The following is a 24,658-nucleotide window of genomic DNA, read 5'->3' as shown; positions in this document are numbered from 1 at the left end:
GCTTTTATTATGTTAGAATTATGCAGAAAGCATTGCCAAATCTGAGGTAGTATTTGGATTCCTTTCGGCTTATTTAAATAAATGTGTTGTTAATATGCATTTCAGTATTATATGAGATTCCTAAAATTCTGATATGTCTTAATATATGTTGTCTGTCATAATTATGATTATTATGTTAAATTATTGTATGCCACAGAAATAATCAACTGTCTTAGTCAGCTGTGTCTTTATCTATAGCTGACTTAAGGCTTTTATCATCTGCAATTGTTGTTTTGCTTTGATCCTTCTCAAAAAGTGACTTGTAATCAGCTATGGTCCAGGGCTTGCTTCTTTGAAGGATTTCATGAAAAGGATTCTTGAATGCAGGTTTGTGATAACTTTGGAGATTGTGCCACTGGAATACAGAGAAAACTTCCAGGGAGCAAAGTGGAAGACTGATGTATTCATAAAGATATCTAAACCAATATCAAGCAGAGCAAGAGTTGATTGCATGAACTGAACTAATGGAGGACTAAAATAATATTTATGACTTTTTTGAGACACTACTGATTCTTTTTGTTTAGTTTTTCAGAATAATTTTTGAATAATGTTTTTCTTTTCAACTATTTATAGCCTTTAAATATATTTTTTAGTATACTGAATACATCATATGTCTGTAAACAGACTTTTGAAGCATATTTCTCTTATCCAGAATTTGTAAACTACTTGTGAATATTTTTAATTAATGGCAACGTGGTTGCTTGCATACATTTAATAACAACATGTTTTCTTTTATAATGGGCCATAATTGGAGGAACTTGTTATTTTCTCAGGCCTTTGACTAAAATGGCATTGTGAGAGGCTCCAGCAAAGCCAATTTAGGAGAGCATATGTGGACAATTGATTGTTGCTGCACATTGTGTGGGTAATCAGGCTGAGCATATGGGATTGATGCTTATTTTGCAGTTAGATTGGTCCTGTTGTGATTTATCTTTGGTGGAATTGGGGGACTGGAGAGAGAAATATTGTGTGTCTGAAGAAAACTATAGTATTGGATTAATCTTTGATTCCTGGGTGGCCACGAGGTCACCCATGGATGGGAGCTGCCCATGGAACCCCTCCTCAGCGTGAAGCACCCAGAAAGATCAACAACTGGATTCCCCATGATTGAGGAATTGATAAATAAAAAAGGGGACTGAAACTGACTCCATAGTCTCATAGTTTTGTTGTTGTTGTTGTTGTTGTTGTTAAAAACTCTTCTGCTCTTACAGCTTGAAACTTATATTTGTTTTATCTGAGCTCCTTCAGGAATTAACCTTTAGACCTCTCAAAAATTATTAAAGAACTGAACTCACTGGATCACTTCATCCAGACAATGAGATGCTAGACCCTTTATTAATCATAATTGCTTCCATGCCCCTCCATAGTTCCTGTTTTCTTACACATAGTTGCATTTTTTTCTGCTATGTAGCCCCCTAGTCTTAGTTGGTCAGGGAGGTGGATTTGAGACCAGTCTCCCGTCTCCTTGGCTGCAGCAACTGGCCAAGTTAAGCTGTCCTTTTTGGCAATAATTGTCTTGGTGATTGGTTTTCTTTGCGGTGAGCAGGCAGCAGGAACTAGACGGAACCCCTGGTTTCTCAATAACATATGTACCACATTTTTAAAAATCTTGAATAAAAGACACCAAAGGCATAAGAAAACAAACAAGAAATTGAAAAACTGGATTTCATTAAAATTTAAAAAAATATTATGCATCAAAAGAGACCAGTAAAAGAGTAAAAAGGGAACTCACATTTTGGGAAAATATATTTTCAAGTCACATATCTGATAAAATATGAATAACCAAAATATATAGAGAACTTCTAATAAGAAATAAATATAGAAACTAATTAAAAAATGGGCAAAGGATTTTAATAGACATTTCTCCAAAGAAGATATACAAAAAAAAATAAGCAAATAAAAAGATGTTCAATATCACTACTACTTAGGCAAATGCATATCAAAACTCCAGTGAGATATTACCTCACACCTATTAGAATGGCTACTATCAAAAACAAAATGAATGAAAAATACAATAATAAGTGTTGGCTAAGATGTGGAGAAATTAGAATCCCGTCCACTTTTGAAGGAATGCAAAATGGTACAATTGCTATGGAAATCAGTAAAAAATTAAAAATGGAAATATCGTATAATCCAGCAATTCCATTTCTGAATATACATATGTATCAAATACTATATGATTCTTCTTACATGAGGTACTTAGAGGAGTCAAAATTATAGAGGCAGAAAATAGAATGGTGGTTGTCAGAGACTGTGGCGACGGTGGGATAGGAATTTATTGTTTAATGAGTATAGAGTTTCAGTTTTACAAGGTGACAAGAGTTATGGAAGTAGATGGTGGTAGTTGTGGTACAGCATTATGAATGTATTTAATACCACTGAGCTCTATACTTAAAAATGATTAAGATAGTAAACTTCTTTCATGTATATATTATTACAATAAAAATACTGGGAAAAATGTATGGATTCCCTTCCCAATTTCTGAGATTGAGATACATTTTCACCTTTAACTATAGAATAAAATTGTGACTGGTATCCAAGAGAAAGGACTTTACAACTGCAGAGCTAGTATATACCTACTGAGGCTCCAGTTTGTCCTTAATGGAACCTAAAGTCATTTGCTTATGTGCACTGTATGCTGGGGGATGCAGAATAGCAGACATTTTGGTAACTACTGGAAAGAGAGTTTTAGATAACATTAATACCTAGAGACTCAAAGCATCATCATGGTCTCCTGTTAGAATGGTGGTATGTAGGAGCCATGTAAAACGTGTAGGCTAGACTGAAGTCCAGCCTACAGTGGGTCTACAAGGGCCATGGACTCACTTGATGGTCAGTTTCTAATGTTTAATTGTAATTGCCATACTTGGCAGTTGGAACAACCTTCATATTAGGTTCTTGACCACTGGGGTAAAACTTTTGATAGTGGAGAAGGCCAAATGGGAGCCTCTGAAACCATAACTCATTGACCAAGGTAGAAAATTAAAAAATAAAAAGAAATATAAACCTTTTTGTTAGTGGGGGTCAGAAAGAGGTTAATGGTGCACTTTAGTGACACCCTTAGGTATCTCTGAAGAATGTGGATTGGTAATAGAACTTCATTTAATTTACCAGTCAAGATGATATGGGAGTGCTGGGAAGGGAAGAGTATAGTCCCTTTAAATGATAAGGAAGTGAGGAAGGGAAGTGCTGGGTTAAGGAGGGCGTGGTTACTGGCTAGGGCTCTGCCCCATGGACCTAGGTGAGGACAGGCGTGTCCTGCCCAAATGGGGGTTGCATTTCCCAAGATCACCCTGGCCCTCCACACCCTGCTCCTGGGCCTATAAAAACCCGAGACCCTAGCAAGGCAGAGACAGAGGCAGCTGGACATCGAAAGGATATCAACAAGAGCACATTGGAGGAAGAGCATACCAACAGATGCCTGCATGCTGGCAGGCCATCGACCATGAAGCGACGAGGTGGAGTTTGACTGGGCAGTTGGAGGAGAGCTGGGACGGCCAGGCGGCTTAACTCTAAGGGAAAACCATCTTTTTTCTGGCTCCTCCATGGGCTGAGAGCTAGTTCTACTCAATAAAACTTTATACTCATTCTCCAAGCCCACATGTGATCCATTCTCCTGGTACACCAAGGCAAGAAACCCTGGGATACAAAAATCCCTCTGTCCTTTTGATAAAGATGGGGATATCATTGAGCTGGTTAACACAAGCCACCTATAGACAGCAAGCTAAGAAAGCACCCTGTAACACATGCCCACAGGGGCTTCAGGAGCTGTAAACATTCACCCATAGACACTGCCTTGGGGTCGGAGCCCCACAGCCTGCTTGTCTATAATGCTCCCTTAGAGGTTTGGGCAGTGAGGCACTGAAGAAATGAGCTACGCCCCCATCACACACTCTCCGAGAGGGACAAGAGAACCTTTCTTGCTTTATAGACACTGCGGAAACCAAATGGATTCTGGTTTGCTGCAAGCTCAATCAAGTGGTAAGGCCAATTTTAACTGCCATGCTAGATGTGATATATTTACTAGAACATATTAATATAGTCTGAGTACATGATATGTGACCTTTGACTTGACAAGTGTGTAGTGTGTATGTGTTTAGTTTCAGTCAAGAAAGGAGGACACAGTAGTTCTTATTCATAAGGTGTGATGAGCCACAAATGAAGTGCCCATGTGACAGTGATAGAGGATATGTGTGGGCCCCACAGTGTCAATTGTTCCTGTCAAGACTTATCTAGTTATTGTCACCACTTACTGCTCAACATGACAGCAACGGAAAACAATAATGAGCCCTTGATATAGCATTATTTCTAACAGGAAGTAACCAGCTAGTTGGTTTTAAGTCTCTTTTGCTGAGTCCCTTCCATTTTAGAAGGGTCTACAACTTTTTCTCAAAATAACAGACACCTATTCTGGTCATTTCCTGTCCAGAGGGCCTCAGTTGTCACAACTGTATGAAGGCTTATTATGTACCCACTCCATAGATATGATGAAATCCCATTCCTTCCAGAATAAAGACTTCTGTCACTTCACAAAGTAAGCCATCAAGACCACCAGAAATGTTAGGTGAGTGTGGAGAAAAATGTGAAAGGGATATTCAAACAAAAAGATAACCAGTGGTAATCAAAGGCCCTGACTAGGAGCTAAATTTCATCTCCTTCACCTGCCTTTTTTTCTCCAAGCCTGTCTTTAAAAAATGAGGCTCACTTGAAACCCATAAAAGTTCCTCTCCAAAATATATATGAAGTATTGGGCTCATATGGCATAAGTATTGGCCTGCTACAACACTAAAAGTGCGCCCGTCAATTCACCTTTCCAAAACTAACTTTCTTCCAGCTGCAGAAACTTTATAATCTGCTGCAACTTTCCATCTAGGTCATGCTCTTCACAAGGAAGCACAGACATTGACTGTGCCTGGAAGGAGCACTGAAACTTGACAATTTTTTCTTATGACAGGACTCTCATACCACACAATTTTTGCTCTAGATCTGTGTTTTGAGGCAGAAACCTTATTAAATCTGTGTCACAGTCTGAAGGTCTCTGCCCAATTCTCCTTTGTAACTCCTTTCCTTTCATAGGTGCCATATCAGCATTGCAATCTGATGCCTTTCCCTAAGGAATGCTGCTTCCTTCCCCTTAATTATTTGCAGGCATTACCCTAAGTGAACTTCCTGCACTCTTAACATCTCAGCATATGCTACCTAAATATTTTAATTTATGGAGTTGTATGTGCCCAATGTGTTGAGTCTCTTTCAAAGTTTTATATATTTAAAATGTACAAATGATATTTTGATATACATATGCACAGTGAAGTTTTTACTTAGATTACTACTGTAGACAAACAAGTTAACTTATCTGTCACCTTCCTTAGTTACCTTTTTTGGTTTTGTGGTAAGAGCATCAAATACCTACTACTCTCGGTACATTTTTGATACGTAATACTGATATGGACAGGAGGCAGGGAAATACTGAGTAAAATAACATGGTTCCCCAGCAAAGGCCCTGTCCTCAAGCCTGGAAAGCACGGCTCTAAATGAGACTAGTTATTACTGTTTTCCCACTCAAATGTTACCTTTTTGGCCTGCCCCACTTCCCTATCCTGTGCCCATATAAACCCCAGACCTCAGCTGGCAAAGAGACAAGTGGTTGAATGTTCAGAGAAGAAGCAACTGAGCATCAGAGACTATGGGTAGACGCAGCTTAACGTTAGATGGCATGACTTCAGAGAGGAGCCCAGCCATCTCTGGCTAAATTCCAGTGGAAGATCACCTTCTTTCCGCTCCATCCCCTTCTCAACTCCCCTTCCGCTGAGATCCACCCCCACTCCTTAATAAAATCCTCTCCATTCCTCACCTTTCAAACCATTCATGTGAGCTGATTCTTCCTGGACGCTGGAGAATTCAGAATACAATGGGTGTGGGAACCCAAAAAGCCTGTCACGCTCTCATCCCTGAGCTGTTTAATACTTAAGCCATCTGTGCACAGCAAAGCTAAAAGGGCATTAATTTTAACACACCTAGACACTGCCATGGGGCCGGAGCCCAAAAGCACTCACCCCAGGCCCAGCACTTGATCGCCTGTATGTTCCTGCCTGTGCCAGGTTGAACCCAATGGATTCAAGAAAGTGAAGTCCATCCCTGCTGGCGCCGAAGTGGTGGCTGGACTCAGAGCTGGTGCAATCTAGTTCTGGCTCGTGAAAGGGTCAAGGCAACCATTTCTTCTCAATACAATATTACTAACTGTAGTCCTTATGCTGTACAAAGCTCTTTAGACTTATTAATTGTATGTAACTATGTAACTGTTAATTCATACTCTCTAACATATTGTTTCACATTTTCTCCCTGCTCCCTACTCCTGGTAACCACTATTTTGTTCTGTATTTCTAAATATTTGACTTTTTGGTAGATTCCATATGTAAGTGAAATCTTGCAGCATTTTTCCTTCTGTGTCTGGCTTGTTTCACTCAGCGTAATGCCCTCCAGTTTCATCCATACAGTTGTAAATGGCAGTTACCTTTCTCTTTTTAAAGCTAAATAGTATTGCATCGAGATTATATATATACCACAGTTTATTTATTCATTCATGTGCTGGTAGATACTTAGGGTGTTTTATACCTTGGCTGTTATGTATAATGCAATAAATATGGGAGTACAGACAACTCTATGAGGTGCTGTCTTCATTTTCCTTGGGTATGAAATCAAAAAGATTGCTGAGATACATGCTTTATTATTTTTAAGTTTTGGAGGAACTTCCAGACTGCTTACCATAATGGCTGTACCAATTGCTATCTCCACCAATTGCATGCAAAGGTTCCTTTTTCTCTATATCCTTGCCAACTCTTGGAATAGTTTATTGATAATAGCTATTCTTACATGTATGAGACGATAACTTACTGTAGTTTTGATTTACATTTTCCTGATGACTAGCGATATTGAAAATCTTTCTGTATCCCTTTGCGCATTGGTATGTTTCCTTTGGCCATTTTTTAAATAGGCTATTTACTTTCTATGGGTTTGCCGAGTTGTATGAGTTCCTTACATTTCTTAGGAATGTAAGAACTCAGTTGTCTGAGTTTCTTTTGGATATTAAGTCCTTATTAGATATATCATTTGCAAATTTTTTTTTTCTGAATTAGTAAGGTATCTTTTCATTTTGTTGATTCCTTCCTACTGATGCGCAGAAACACTACAGTTTGATGTAATACCACTCATGTTTGCTTTTATTTCCTGAGTTTTTGGTGCAATATCAAAAAAAATGTTTGTCAATGCCAATATCAAGGGACTTTTCCCATATGTTTTCTTCTAAGAGTTTTACAGTTTCAGGTCTTACAGTTAGGTGTTTAATTCATATTGAGTTGAGTTTCAACTCAACTGTGGTGTGAGATAAGGGTCCAGTTTCACTCCTTTGCATCTGGCTATCCAGTTTTTTCAATACCATTTATTAAATAAATGATTCTTTCCCCATTGTATATTCTTGGTAGACTTGTTGAAAATTAATTATCTTTACATACTTAGGTTTTATTTTGGGGCTCTCTATTCTGTTTCATTGTTCAATGTGTCTGTTTTCATGCCATACAATATATTTTGATCACCATAGCTTTGCAATATAAATTGAAATCAAGAAGAGTGTGTTCTCCAACTTTACTTTTCTTTCTCAAGATTATTTGGCTATTTGTGATCCTTTGAGGGTTTATGAATAAGTGGGATTTACTTTGAAATGCAAGGTTTATTTAATATGTGGAAATAAGTAAATGTGATATACCATACTAACAGAATGAAAAATAAAAATCACATAATTTTCTCAATATACATAGAAAAAGCATTTGATTAAGTTCAACATCCTTTCGGAATTAAAAACTCTCAGCCAAATAGGTGTATGAGGAAATTTCCTCAACTTAAAAAAGCCACTCAATAAAAGCTCACAGCTCATCTCATAATCAGTGGGAGAAAAACTAAAAACTTTTCCTCTAAGATTTGGTACAAGGCAAGGATGTCCACTCTCACCACTTGTAATCCACATAGTACTGAAAGTTTTAGAAAGAGCAATCAGATTTTTAAAAGAAATAAATGCATCTAAATCAGACAATAATAAGTAAAATTATTTGTGTTTGCAGATAACATAATCCCATGTGTAGAAGATCTTATTCCATCATAAAACTGTTAGAACTAATACACAAATTTAGTAAATTAATTGGATACAAAATCAACATACAAAAATCCATTGACTGGTGGCTTAGGCCTGTAATCCCAGCACTTTTGGAGGCTAAGGCAGATGAATCACTTGAGGTCAGGTGTTGGAAACCAGCTTGGCCAGCATGGTGAAACCCTGTCTCTACTAAAAATACAAAAATAAGCAGGATGTGGTGGCTCATGCCTATAATCCCAGACACTTGGGAGGCTGAGGCAGGAGAATTGCTTGAGCCCAGGAGGCAGAGGTTGCAGTGAGCTGAGATCCTGCCACTGCATTTCAGCCTGGGTGACCGAGTGAGACTCTGTCTAAAAAAAAAAAAAAAAAAAAGAATAATAAAATAAAAATTAAAAAAAAAGAAATCAAGAAAACAATCTCACTTATGAGCACATCAAAAAGAGCAAAAAACTGAAGAATACATTTAACTGAGGAAGTGAAAAATCTCTGCACTGTAAACTATAAAGCACTGGTGAAAGAAACTGAAGAGGACACAAATCAATGGAAAGATATCTCTTGTTCATAGATTGGAAAATTTAATATTCTTGTCCATACTATCTAAACTGATATACAGATTCAACACATTTCCTATCAAAATTCCAGTGGCATATTACACAAAAAAAGAACAAAATTGGTTGAGTTGTATGTAAATTAATACTAAAATACTTCAATAAGGTAAAATTGGCCTACCATAAGTGCTACCAGAGTTAAATTGCAAATTCCATCATGTGACTTATTTTCTTAAATCTCTTAAATATCTTCCCCAAACTTAGAGGTTTTAAGTTCTTCTCGATGTAAGGTAAAATTAAAAGATAGTGTGTATACATATGCAAAGCCACAGGATCATCATAGCATATCTTCTCAATATCTGTTTTGCTTATTTTGAAGGAATTGGTATTAAAGTTAATATTAAAGAATTAAATGGCAAACGTGCAAAAATTGTAGGGATAAAATGTGAGTTTAAAAAGAAATGCTATTTTTGCATCAAAATGTTCTGAGCTTAAGCAATTTCCCCAGAGTCAAAATGTTTCATATTATCTTAGCTGAGTCTTAAGGTGCACTTTTGTGGAGATGTTTAAAAATATTTGCTTTATCCAATAAAATCCAAACACTTTGGCTGGCTACACAAAAACCCCAACCTCACTATTGGAAGCACTCACTTTTTTTTTTTTTTTTTTGAGACGGAGTCTCGCTCTGTCGCCAGGGCTGGAGTGCAGTAGCGAGATCTCGGCTCACTGCAAGCTCAGACTCCCAGGTTGTTCACGCCATTCTCCTGCCTCAGCTTTCGGAGTAGCTGGGACTACAGGGGCCTGCCACTATGCACGGCTTTTTTTTTTTTTTTTTTTTTTTTTTTTTTTAAGTAGAGACGGGGTTTCACTGCTTTAGCCAGGATGATCTCCATCTCCTGACCTCATAATCTGCCCGCCTCAGCCTCCCAAAGTGCTCAGATTACAGGCGTGAGCCACCACGCCCGGCCGGAAGTATTCACTTTCTACCACATGTTGTAATAACCCAAATCTCATCAATTGTTTTCTCATGTGTCTCTAATTTGTATACTTTCTTTTTCTGCTTGGAAAAATTCTGCTTAGAATTTGGTACCCTAATAGGTCTTGGTGCAAAAGTGTTTTTCCTGCCTGAATTGTATAAATTCAAATACTTAGCAGTAGAAAAATCTACATTTGTTAATTAGTTTGAGGGTTAGACAGAATTGAAAGGCAATCAATGTCTCTGAAAACTACATGACAAATAGGTCCCAGGTTAATCTCCCATGTCTGAGGGATCTTTCAGGGTAGCAACAGGGATGATGGCCAACTTCCCAGTCATCTTTGCATTCTTACATTGCCTTCTTGAAAATAATTATTACACTATGTGGAATCTTTTTAGTTATTTATCTTCACTATAAGATTCTTGGGCAATTTTATGTAGGGCTGAGACATAGCATTCTTCCTTATCTTTCCTGCTTTGCATGGTGTTCATTATTTGGTGAACATGAGTAAATATCTGATTTAATAAGATAATATATTTTATTATCTCAAAAATGCTAAATTGTTGCTACTAATTTAAGTAAATAAAAAATCCCACTAACCTTGAAAACTTAACCTAAAGCAAGCCAGATAATAGAAGTTAATGCTGATAACCTGGTGAGAAAGCAGTTTACCTATACTGAGTGGAGTATTACGTACTACACAGTTACTTCCAACTTAGGATTGGTAGAACAATTTAAGCAGAGAAATAAAAGACGTGTCTCCAGTGTTTTAGTATGTTTCTAAGGATAACTAAGATTCAAAGAGAACAAAAGAGAAAGAGATGTTACTGTTAAATAACAGACACATACATCTTAATCATAAAACAAAGAGACTAATTCAATTACAGCAAAACTTCTTGTGAGTTATTGCTATGGATAGGAAACTTGAATACATTGAAATACTCTTTTATGTCAAAATCCATTATATTGTGTTGGCCTTTTTTATTTATGGGAAATCAACATTTCTGTTACAGAATAATGATGGAGGGATGTTGGGAAGAGCTTAGAATGTGTTCACAGTATAGTGATGATTTTCAGAGTCAGGGTTGCCTTGCAGGATTGCTCTCTTTTCTAGGATGAAAGAAACAAGTAAAAAATACATGTACACAAGGTAGTACCAAAAGGTGATGAGAAACAGAAAAAAAGGTTGGTACTATTCACAAGATGATTTTTAAAAAATAGCTTTCTAATGCATTTTGAAAGAAATGTTCCTGTTTATTACTGTCATGGTCAATTTGAGATTTCTGATCATTTTATTTTCCAAACATACAGGAAGTTGAGAAATTAAGCAGGGCATACTAGGAAGAGTTTACTGTAGTCTAGACTTGTGTATTGACTTTTAAAAGTATATTTGAACTCTTTCCCTGGATGAAACTTGAAAAGAAGATTCCTACAATTTATGCAGACAAACTTGTTAGTAATAGCGTAAATGAAATTTGAGTATATAAATCGAAGATTTGAATCAAAGACCCTTGAATAGTTGAGTACTAATGAGAAATTCAAAGTCCTAACACACTTTTCTTTTAGTCATTCAGTGTGATAATTGGTTGATTTCTGGCTATCTTGCTTAAAACCCACTGATTCACAGTGGATATAAGAATAATTTCAACAGAATAGCATCTTTGAAAGGTCAGGTTGTTGACACTTTTGAGGAATGTCAAGTGGTAATCTCAGTATAGTAATTGACTTTGTGTATGCAGAAAATCTAGTGGTCTGAAAAGAAAACACAGTATATGTTACAACTGTCAAAAATTGACGTTTGTATTTGCTGCTTTTGTTATTTTCCCCTACACAAGGGGAAAACTGTAAACTAAATTTGCTACATCTAAAACTTCCAAATATCAAACAAATTTGGTGAGTTTATATATCATCATTACAAATACAAGCATGTTTTATATATTTAAATAAATTTTTCATATTCTAGGATTTTTATTAAGTAGTTTTTATGCATAAAATCATTCCATGTTATAGCACACTTTTTTTTTTCTTTTTTTTTTTAAATCTGTCATCTAGATTTGGAAAGGAAGGGCTAGTACTCTGGATTCCAACAGGCCATTTATTTAATACTTGCAATGCCTTCCTCACCATTCCCTCCCACTCAATTCTCATCAATATCTCCTTAGTTCAGATGCCTAGCATCAATTAACAATTGCAGTATTCTAATATCTAGTCTCCTTATCCTTAATTTATTAGAAGAAACAGCATTTTTAAACACTATACTGTAAGGCAAGAAACACAATGTATGAATAGGGAGCTGAGCAACAACACACTTGGACATATTTAATTTTTTCAAAGTCTACTTACTCCACAATCAATTTTTTAACCTCCAAATCCCCTTCATTTTTGTTCAGTTTGATAAACTTTTGGGATTAACTTTCTGTATTATGATAGCCTGACATGTTTTTATGTATTTGCTTTTTCTGTTAAAAATAGCATTTATTGACTATTTTTTAAGGAATCCAATAGTCATTATTTTTAAGAATTACAGAATACATAATACAATGAAGAACAAACAATAATTTATAATAACAGTATTCAGATTGCTCTTGACTGTAAATGTATTCCATCTCCTCCCAGACATTGAGTGTGCTCTCGTCTACTAACCCCAGCACTGATTCTTGACCCCAAATCCGGCAACTAGCTTGTTTCAGTTGATTCATGTCATTCATAATACATGGAACCTTATAAACATTCTCCTCCTCCTCTTATTTAGCCTGTACTCTTGTTTTTGTCTTCCCTAAGGATAAGAGTGATTATATCACTGATGATCACTCAACAACATTAATATCATATCAGTGACAAAAGCACTAACAAAATTAACAGAATTTGTGTGGTTCTCCCTGTGTAAGGAAGAAAGTTTACTGGACCATTAACTCACAGGATACATTTGGAATCTTGGTAGAGTTAGAGATTGCAATCCAAGTCCCATCTCAATATAAGAATGTTTTGCTATGGGAATATGATTTATACCCTGGATCATCTTCCTTCTCTTAATATGTGACTGCTCAAAATGAAGCTGATATGTACTTAGGAATATTAACACACTACTATAACCCATGATCCTCAAGGTTAATTACTCATAGGTCAAAGTAGAGTCACTTTAAAACCCATATTCATGGTTCTTTTCACAACCTATTTTTTAAAACCTGCCCATTGCTTCAATAATATAATAGTTCTTGCATTTTTTTCCCAGCAATCGTTTTAGAAAGTTTCTTAGTGTGTGAACATGAATTATATTTACCTTATATCTGCAATTCTTCCTGCTTTTCCTTCTCTCTATTCCCAACCCAATTGTCTTGACACACCTCTGGTTCAAGGCTTCCAATGTCTGCTAAACTGTCTAAAGTTTCCTTGATAGGTTGTCTTTGGAGTCCACAGAAAAGTCACTTCTACTTGGGGCTCATCAAGCTTTGCTCCTCCTGGGCTCTGCTACCACCTATTCTGAGGATAGCACTTCCCAGGCATCATTGTCCCTTTTGGCCATAGGCCACCTTCACTGAGCAGTGCATGATCTGTTAAACATGACTGCTCCTTCACTAGATTTTACCATTTCTTTTTGTTTGAGCCAGCTTTATGTCCAAGTTACATTCATTAGGAGAATTAAATCTGTGTGGCTAACATGCAAAGTAGAGCATGAAGGAGTTTCTTTTTATAAAGGATTGAAAGACACCCCCTTTGTCTATATAACACCATGTGCCTTCCAAAGCACACTACATTTAACAGTAGTGCTGAGCATGGTAGCCACTACTTATTAGCAACACAAGTTCCACTTTTTATAACACTTTTCAATATGATTCACATCTTTAATGAGCTATGATTGTTAAGCAAAAAACCTGCATACACTTAATTTATACAATTTGATGAGTTTGTACATATGTGATACTATTACCATAACAAATGTAATGAATCTATCCACCTAAAACAAAAAGTATTCTTGTGTCCCTTTTCTTGTTTTTTTTTTTTTTTTTCTTATAGTAAGAACTTGTAGTAATATTCCCTACGCAATCATGGTGCTTTAAGATTTAATTAAGATCTACTCTCTTAAATTTTCATGCACTTATTGAAGCAGTTTAGGGTCAATGAAGCAATGTCATTGTCTGAGGTGTTAATCCAGAATTCTTGTCCCATGACCAAGAAAAATAAGGAGCATGGGCACTAAGGGTGAGGTTGGAGTGAAAGTGTAATAAGCAAAAGAGGAAAGCTCTCTGCAGTGAAGAGGGGGCCTGAGAGGGTTACCACTTTACAGTTGAACACAAAAGCTTTTATAGGAAATTCCCCTTATCTGTGTAGCTGCCTGTGTAAGTGCCCTTTTCTGTGCAGCTGTAGGCATGTCTTAAACAAGACTCCTCCCTGTGCAAGACAAGTTCCCATGAGTCCACGATGTACACATCCATAGAAGGTGAGGAATCCGTTTCCTGGGATCCCACTGATTACACAAAGTACAAAGACATTTCTGTGTTGGACCTTGCTCACTTATCTGTGCAACTACAACTTGATTTTTCATGCTGTTTCTCTGTTTAAAATATTCTACCGAGGACCTGCCTTGACTGTCTGCCTGTATTTTTTTTTTTCCTTACTCCTCTCTCAATATCTTTAGTATAGGCACTATGTTGTAGAGCATATCTCTAAAACTTACCTTGTACAAATGTCACTTTGTACCCATTGAACTACAACCTCCCTATCTTCTGCCAACCTCCACTCTATTTTCTGCTTCTGTAAGTTCTGATGACTGTGTCAGGCTAGATTCTCATAAAGTCTTCTACCAGTATTTGATTAGATATGCAAAAGATTTATGGGAGAGATGCCATTAAAGCTAAAATGTGAAGGTACTAAATTAGGCACTGGGAAACTTCAGCTCACAGTGTTTACTGACTCCCATGAAAGGAAACAGGTAAAGAATAAAGGTAGGAACAGTCTTTAACTGCAGTATACTTCTGAGAAATCACTGATCAGGCCAATGGAGAGTTCCTGAGCAAAGGTTGCCCATTATAGGAGGGCTGAGTTTGGCCTGAGTGAACCAACTCTAAAACCACTCCACCCTCAACGTGATTGGTCATTGGTTGAGAGCAGCCAAAAGGAAACGTGGCTTACTGTGACAACGTTAGTCGATCTAAAGGAGTGATTGATAGCTGATGGGCATGAAGCTGCTTTAAGAGACTTGAGTGGGGTTCCTCCTTTAGCTCAGTGTCTGCTAACCTCCAGTACTATAGCTCTACAAAATTCTAAGACAAAGTAAGGGAAAATGTATATGGCAAATAAAGAATAACTTATCTCTCATTCTCCTCCTGAAACATTATCCAAATTATTATTATTTTTTTTCTCTTTTCACCTGCTATCTTCTTTCTTGTCTGAAAAATCCAGTTGTAATTCTATGGTGACTTAAATTGAGCACAAATCTGAGTCTCAGATAACTTGGAATGCAGTTGCTCCCTCCTTCTGATTGCAGATTCAGTTTGTGGGATAATCTTGTTCTGGTCAATCCAATATCATTGAGGATTAATACTTTCCTCGGCTGCTTTCCAACACTCCATGGATATAAACTCTCTGATCCACTGCCTTGCACATTAGCCATACAGATTTGGATTTACCTGGTAGAAATAGCTTGGAGATCAAGATGGGTTATTCACTGAACTATTATTTACGTATTATAGGATAAAAATAAAAGAAATCTCATTCTCCGTGGATATTGAAGGCTACCAACCCACTACATTCAGTTAAATTAAATTACATTAGTCCCCACTAAACCGTGGTTTTGCTTTCTGATATTTTAGTTATTCACAGTCGATGAAGGTCCAAAAATATTAAATGGAAAATTCTAGAAATAAACAATTCACAAATTTTAAATTTGGCTCCTTTCTGAGTAGCATGATGAAGACTTGTATCATCTCTCTTCATCCTGCCCATGATGTGAATCATCTTTCTGTACAGTGTATCCAAGTTTTATACCTGTCTGTTAGACATCGACATCATCTGATTGTGACATCCAATCATTGACATTGTCACGGCTCTATGATTCACGATCATCTGAATCCAATGATCCTCCTTCTGGTATATCATCAGAAGGTCAAGAATAGTCCATTCACCTCACTTCATCTTGTCATGTAGGCAATTTATTATCTCACATAATCAAAAGAGGAAGGATGAGTACAGTAGTACAGTACAATGCGGTATATTGAGAGAGAGAGACCACATTCACATAGCTTTTATTATGATTTATTATTAGAATATTCTATTTTTATTAGTTGTTGTTGCTAATCTCTTACTGTGCCTAATTTATAAATCAAATTTCATCACAGGCATTTATGTATAGAAAAACAGTATAAATAGGATTTAGTACTATCCATGATTTCAGGCGTCCATGGGGGATTTTTCAACATTTCTCCTGTGAATAAAGAGTTGCTACTATATTAGTTCTACTTCAGTCTAAGAAACTTGCAAAGCAGCTTACTGAGTTGCTTTGGTTTCTCCCCTGATGAGTGTTATAACAGATTAACTTACTTTTCAGTATATATTCTTCCTGCTTCCCCACAATTCCATCTTCATGCCCCAACAATGTTGGCCTTGACTGTGTGGCTGGCTTTGTTAAAATCATGTAGGTGGAAGTGAGAGAGAACCAATTCCCAGCCTATATCTTAAGAGGCAATGAGTGTTTTTGGACAACCCCCTGAAATTTTTAATGATCACCGTGAAAAAAAAAAAAAAAAAAAAAAAAAAAAAGCAAGACCTGGGTGAATATCATGTTTCCAGTTTTGTCCTGGAATGAGATCTGGGTAGTAGAACCAGACTTTAGTAGCAGACTCAACAAAAAGCTTCAAGCAGAGCCACACAAACTGACACTCAAAGTGAGATTGAGAAATAGCTGTCTACTCTTGCTTGCTAATATAGTTTTATTATGCAGCAAAAGCTCCTCAAATGAGCATCCTATTGCTCCCAGTGTCATAGATAAGGAAGTCAAATATTTGTACCTTTCTCCTTTTAGCTATGAGATTTACTACCTGAGCCTCTTTCATGAAGGACAGCCCTTCAGGTTTCCAGTTACAGTTTTTCCCATTTGAGCTGCTTTGCCTTCCATACTCATTTTGGTTATGATTAGAATGGGTTATGGGAAACACACACATTAAATAAACTGAAAACAGTAAAATCGATAAGGAAAGCAATGTTAGTTTTCCATTTCCAGTAATGAGATTTGGTGTAAAAGAGTAAACCTCTATTATATATGTTTGTGCCAGCAAGGTAGACAGATTTCTTATAGCATGCAAAGGGACGTGAAAGCTAACACATGGCAAATAGCAAACATCTACCTCTGAATGCAACGACACTCTCATTTACAGATGAGATCGGAAGCTTGATTCCTCTCATCACTGAACATTTCATAGGGAATTAACAGAATCAAAACAGATTACTAATTTGGAGAACTAACCCAATAAGATTAAAGGAACATAGGTACACTAATAAAAGTGGATACTGAGTGACTAAGTGGTTTACTTTTAAGTTTCCATGGAAAAAAATATACAAACTTTAGCAAATATTGTCAGTTTTGCTGTTGCTACACAGCAAAAGGTAAATTATAGCAAGCTGCAGTGAATTTGAAGGTTGCTTAAATCAATACTAGAGAGAGGTCAGAAGCCTTACACAATCCAATATGTTGATGAACAAAAGCTTTGTAGCTTAGATATGACAATTTTCTGAGGCAACTTTAGAGCACTAACTCGCTGTGATCCCAAAGTCAGGTATAAATGTATTTATGTGTAAATATGTGTATTTCCATTCAGCTGTCAACATGGATCTGCCTTAAACATTCCATTAGTTACAGCATTATAGAACTTTCTTTTTTACATTATTTCATGATTATTAGTTTTCAAACTCATTGAAGAGGTAATAGGTTAAACTGTGTCTTTTCAGTTATTAGGAACTTTCTTAAATTTTATGTGCATCTTTCTACCTCCTTCTTGTTCGTCACTATTTCCCAGGCATACACCCTTCCTGACTGTCACAAATGTTTTGTTGTGTGGGTAACACATCAATCAAGCTCACAAAAGCAGCAAACATTTTAGTTGTCTATTAAACTTGAATTTTAAGAAAACGTAAGAATAGACAAAAAAAGAAGTGATTATTATGCTAAACCCCAAAAGTAAGTAAATTCTTTGAACACATACAAATAGATTATTTCACATATGTGCTGAATGAACATAAATATGTATTTGCTAAAAAGAAAAAAAAAAAACTATTGCTAATTACATGTTCTGTTTTCCTGTCTTAAAAAAGACAAATATATCATTTTCAAGCTCAACAGAGAGACATGGTCTTTCACTCAATTAACTTAATCTTATAATAATGGAATTCTTAAGAAGTGCATAGATACTTGCTTGCAGTCCATGTGAGAAAGAAGCTTTGGTTTGGAATTAAATATCAAACAGTGGGAGCAGGAGACACTTAAAATTTTATCTAGTTTCACTCTTAAAAAAAACACAAATACAAAACAAAAAAGTGTAAGCAATGCACACTTCTTTTTAGGACATATTATGTTTGCTATTCTGAATTGAAGCTGGAGCTGTTGGAAATTGCAGTAAATTTAAAGACACCAGTCCTTTTATCTCAGGAACTAAAGGTGTTAGTTAAGCAAAAAACAAAGGTAATTTTTGTTAGTTATTTTTTTTTTTTAAGAGGACTGCTTTTAAAGACACTACTTTTTGAAGTGTCTTTCAACACAATCAAAGAATGTACAAATTTTGCACTGTAAAAGTGTAAAGGCACCACTTTTATACTATTTTTTTTTTTGAGACGGAGTCTCGCTCTGTCGCCCTGGCTGGAGTGCAGTGGCCAGATCTCAGCTCACTGCAAGCTCCGCCTTCTGGGTTTACGCCATTCTCCTGCCTCAGCCTCCCAAGTAGCTGGGACTACAGGCGCCCACCACCTCGCCTGGCTAGATTTTTGTATTTTTTAGTAGAGACGGGGTTTCACCATGTTAGCCAGGATGGTCTTGATCTCCTGACCTCGTGATCCGCCCGTCTCGGCCTCCCAAAGTGCTGGGATTACAGGCTTGAGCCACCGCGCCCGGCCCTATACTATTATTTATGTAAAAATATAATCTTATTGATGGAAAACTTACTTTTTAACCTAGGATAAATTCCTTCTTAAATGCCCTTTTAGGAAATCATTAAAAAGTCAGGAAACAATACGTGCTGGAGAAGATGTAGAGAAACAGGAACACTTTTACACTGTTGGTGAGACTGTAAACTAGTTCAACCATTGTGGAAGACAATGTAGTGATTCTTCAAGGATTTAGAACTAGAAATACCATTTGACCCAGCTATCCCATTACTGATATATACCCAAAGGATTATAAATCATGTTGCTATAATGACACATGCACACATATGTTTATTGCTGCACTATTCACAATAGCGAAGACTTGGAACCAACCCAAATGTCCATCAATAACAGACTGGATTAAGAAAATGTGGCACTTATACACCATGGAATACTATGCAGCCACAAAAAAGGATGAGTTCGTGTCCTTTGTAGGGACATGGATGCAGCTGGAAACCATCATTCTCAGCAAACTATCACAACAGAAAACCAAACGCCGCATGTTCTTACCCATAGGTGGGAATTGAACAATGAGATCACTTGGACACAGGGTGGGGAACATCACACACCAGGGCCTTTGGTGGGGTGGGGGGAGGGGGGAGGGATAGCATTAGGAGATATACTTTATGTAAATGACGAGTTAATGGGTGCAGCACACCAACATGGCACATGTATACATATGTAACAAATCTGCACTTTATGCACATGTACCCTAGAACTTAAAGTATAATAAAAAAAGTCATTTTAAATAAATGATAAAATTGGCTTAAGAGATATGAATTGGCAGGACAAATACATATTATAATTTATGTCTTCCAAAATTAGTAATTTGTATTGTATACAATTATTTAAATAAAATACAGCACAATGTGTTGTGAAAAATATGGTTATAACTATGAAAGACTAAGTCGAGTTGTTATTGATGTTGTCATTAGTAGTAGTAGTATCATCCAGGATAGGTTATATTGCACCATCACCTGGTCAACAGTAAAGATTTTCCTCGTGTTTGTCAAACTCAGGAGTAGAGATTCTCCCCTTCTTTTCTTCCTCCCTTCTTCCTTTCTTCTCCTTTTTCTTTTCCTATTTTCCCTGCTCTCCAGCTCCTGTTTTTCTCTTTTTTCCCTTATTTTCTTTTTCTCTCTTTTTCTTTTTCATTTTCCCTTTGAAACAAATTTTTGTGGAAATTTAATCAATAAGACCTAGTTAAATCACAACATCTCAAGAAATCAAAGTCACACTCAATCACGTGACTTAATTCATCTTTATTTTAAAATTTATTTTTAAATAATATGATGAATATATGCTGTAAGGAAAACACAAAAAGTACAGAATAATTTAAAAAATAAACTTCACAACTCCTCCAAACAACTCCACCTCCACTAGCGTTATGTGATACCTATTACCAGTTTGGTATGTACCTTTCTCTACTATCTGTATGCATAGACCATTATATAAATATATTTAATTTGTATGTATGGTTTCATATTATTCATATCCTTCATCACCTTTCTTTTATCATGTTAAAATTATCTTATAACTCCATATAAATCAACATATACAAAATGATTTTTTTCCCCAGGAAAAAACTAACTGGGACGGTTTTATACATATATGTATAGACATATTTTTTACATTGGAATTGTTTAAAGAAGGTTCACGCATCTTTGTGAATTGAATGAATTTTATTAACCAACTTGCCGGGTGCGATGGCTCAAACCTGCAATCCCAGCATTTTGGGAGGCCGAGGTCAGGAGTTCAAGACCAGCGTGGCCAACACAGTGAGACCACATCTGTACTAAAAATACAAAAAATTAGCCAGATATGGCAGCAGGCGACTAGTAAAAATATAAAAATTAGCTGGGTGTGGTGGCAGGTGCTTGTAATCCCAGCTACTGAGGAAGCTGAGGCAGGAGAATTGCTTGAACATGAGAGGCCGAGGTTGCAGTGAGCTGAGATAACTCCATTGCAATCCAGCCTGGGTGAAAGAGTGAAACTCTGTCTCAAAAAAAAAAAAAAAAAAAAGATATTACTAAGCAATCTTCTACATTCTTCCATAAAACAGCTCCTTTCTCCATACTACTACAGATATTAAAATTTCAAATTTTACTGTAATCCCAGCACTTTGGGAGGCCGAGGTGAGCAGATCATGAGGTCAGAGATCGAGACCATCCTGGCTAACATGGTGAAATCCCGTCTCTATTAAAAATACAAAAAAAAAAATAAGAAAAAAAATTAGCAGGGCATGATGGCGGACGCCTATAGTCCCAGCTACTTGGGAGGCTGAGGCAGGAGAATGGCGTGAACCCGAGAGGCGGAGCTTGCAGTGAGCCGAGATAGCACCACTGCACTCCAGTTTGGGTGACAGAGCGAGACTCCATCTCAAAAAACAAAAAAAACAAAAAACAAAAAAACAAACCAAAAAAAAAATAAATAAATAAATTTAAATTAAGTTATTTCACTGAGGAAGCAACAACAACCAACCAAATGGTATTGATTCGTTTTCACACTGCTGATAAAGACACACCCGAAACTAGGAAGAAAAAGAGGTGTAATTGGAGTTACAATTCCACATGGCTGGGGAGGCCCAGAATCATAGTGGAGGTCAAAAGGCATTTCTTACATGGTGGTGGCAAGAAAGAATAAGGAAGAAGCAAAAGTGGAAACTCCTGATAAACCCATCAGATCTTGTGACACTTATTCACTACCACAAGAATAGCTCTAGGGGTCAGGCATGGTGGCTCATACCTGTAATCCCAGCACTTTGGGAGGCCAAGACGGGTGGATCACCTGATGTCAGGAGTTCGAGACCAGCCTGAACAACATGGTGAAACCCTGTCTCTGGTAAAATTACAAAAATTAGTTAGGCATGGTGGCGGGCACCTGTAATCACAGCTACTCAGGAGGCTGAGACAGAAGAATCGCTTGAACCCAGGAGATGGAGGTTTCAGTGAGCCGAGATTGTGTTATTGCACTCCGGCCTGTGTGACAGAGTGAGACTCTAAAAAAAAAAAAAAAAAAGCACGAGAAAGACTGGCACCCATGATTCAATTATCTCCCACTCCCACTGGGTCCCTCCCACTATGCACAGGAATTCTGGGAAATACAATTCAAGTTGAGATTTGGGTGCGGACACAGCCAAACCATATAATCAACCATTATTTCCGCTACTTAATCATTTTAAAGATTTTGTGAATTTTAGGAAATTCAAAAATTGAAATGATCAAATTAAATTGTATACTATACCTCTATATTGCTGTTGTATCTGATTTTATACAAATGATATCATATTTTATTAAGAACTTTAGGAAAATCATTAAATAGAATTCTGAGACAGTAGGTAAGGATGAGCTGCAGCCCCCAGGCAAAGGTTTCTTATTCTTATCATAAGAAGTAGAAAAGGAGGATAGACCTGAAAGGAAGATAAAAGAGATTTTCTTCCATGGCTTCTATTTTGTCTGTGAGGCACTTACCTGCTGAAGACTGTGGAACATATTTGTTTTAATACAAAAAATAGAAATTTTCTTAGTGTTATATTCTTTGGAATAATTTAAATATTATTGAGACTATCCAGTTTTAAATATTAGCTCAATTGCCCTGTGAAACTAATTGGGACTGGTGGTTTGAGGGGCAATTTCTTGACAAATTTCTCATCATGAAAGTAAATCACTATATTTCAGTTTACTATTTCTATTGTGGTTAATTTTGGAAAATTTTATTTAACAAATTAAATTTAAATTTTCTTTTTATCTAGGTTTTTATCTAGAATTCTATGTATACATAGAATTCTATTCAACAGCTACCCTTAGGATATTTGTTTATTTGTTTCTTTTTGTATTTCTGTAAAGAATGGTTTATTTTTTATTCATTTAAAGTATAAAAATTGATGGTTTGATACACATATACATTGTGAAATGATTACCACGATCAAGCTAATTAATATATCCTTCAACTCACATGGCTATCTTTTTAAATTCTTTGTGGTGAGAAAAGTTATAAACAACTATCTTAACAAATTTTAGGTAATGATACGGTATTATTCACAATAGTCACCATGCTGTACATTATATCCTCAGAAATTATTCATCTTTTAATAAAAGTATCTCTTCTCATTTCTCCCACTCCCAGGCCCTGGAAAGAAGCATTTTACTCTCTGTAAGTTTAACATCTTTAGATTTCACATATAAGTAAGATTATTCGGTGTTTGCCTTACTGTATCTAGCTTATTTCACTTCACATAATGTCTTTTGGATTAATCTGTGTTGTGACAAAATGGCAAGATTTCTTTCCTCTTTATGGATGAATAATACTCCATTTATACATGTACATAAATACTTATACACAAAATACACATACATATGTGTGTGCATATATACATATGTACACATATGTGTACTTATACACATGTACATATATGTATACATATGTGTATATTTACACATATTTACATGTGTATATATATATATATATATACACACACAACAATTCATTTATCCATTGACAAACAGGTTATTTCCTTACTTTGGCTACTGTGAATAATGCTTTAATTATCATGGGAGTGTGGATATCATTTTGACATGCTAATTTCATTTTCATTGAGTATACATACAGAAGATGTATTATTAGGTCATCTAGTACTTTACTTTTTGATCTTTTGAAGAGTCTCCCTACTGTTTCTCATAATTGTTATATCGATTTACATTCCCACCAATAACGTACAAGTGTTCCTTTTCATCACACTCTAGCCAATAGTAATTATCTATTTATATATTTTTATAATACCTATATCTATGCTGATAATAGCCATACTAAGAGATGTGAGATTATATTCCATTTTGAGGTTTTGATTTGCATTTTCCTGAAGACTAGTGATGTTAAGCACCTTTTTTTATTTCTTTGATTTAACAAACGTTTATTTTTTCAAATGTACAATTGGTTGGACCTATTCATGCATCATCACCAGCATCTGGAGCATTTCTTCCACTGGTATTTCTGGTACAAATTATTTGAGCTCTGTTAAGCACCTTTTCATACACCTTTGGCCATCTGTATGTTTTATTTGGAAGTATTTATGTCTGGGTCCTTTATTTTTTTTTTTTTAATTGGGTTATCTGTTTTATTTGCTATTGAGATGTATGAACTAGTCATATATTTTGGATATTAACTCTTTTTCAGATATTTGACTTGCAAATATTTTATACTATTATGTAGGTTGCCTTTTCATTGATTTGTTTTCTTTGTTGTGCAGTTGATACTACCCAAAGCCACATAGAGATTCAATGCAATCTTTATCAAAATTTCAGTGATATTTTTCAAGGAAATAGGAAAATTCTAAAAAAAAATTTAGAACTTTAAGAAAAATTACTAAAATATGTATGGGACCACAAAGAATACCTCAATAGATAAGACAATCAGGAGACAGAAGAACAAATAGGAGGCATCACACTTCCTGATTTCAAATTATATTGCAAAGCTGTAATAATCAAAACAGTATGGTCCTGACATGGAAACAGATATATAGACCAATTAGATATAATAGAGAGTCCAAAAGTAATTCTAAGCACACATGGTAAACTAATCTTGACAAAGATGCCAAGAATACACAATGAAGAAAACAGTAATTTCAATAAATGGTGTTGGTTAACTATATATACACATGTAAAAGAATAAAATTGGTCTAAGCACAGTCACTTATGCCTGTAATGCTAGCATTTTTCAAGGTGGGCAGATCACTTGATCTCGGGAGCTCCAGAGCAGCCTGGGCAACTGGGCAAAATCCCATCTCTACCAAAAAAAAAAAAAAAAAAAAAAAAAAAAAAAAAAAA

Source organism: Piliocolobus tephrosceles, chromosome 3 (assembly GCF_002776525.5).
Source record: "Piliocolobus tephrosceles isolate RC106 chromosome 3, ASM277652v3, whole genome shotgun sequence".
Classification (NCBI taxonomy): Eukaryota; Metazoa; Chordata; class Mammalia; order Primates; family Cercopithecidae; genus Piliocolobus; species Piliocolobus tephrosceles.
This window is presented reverse-complemented; position numbering follows the sequence as displayed.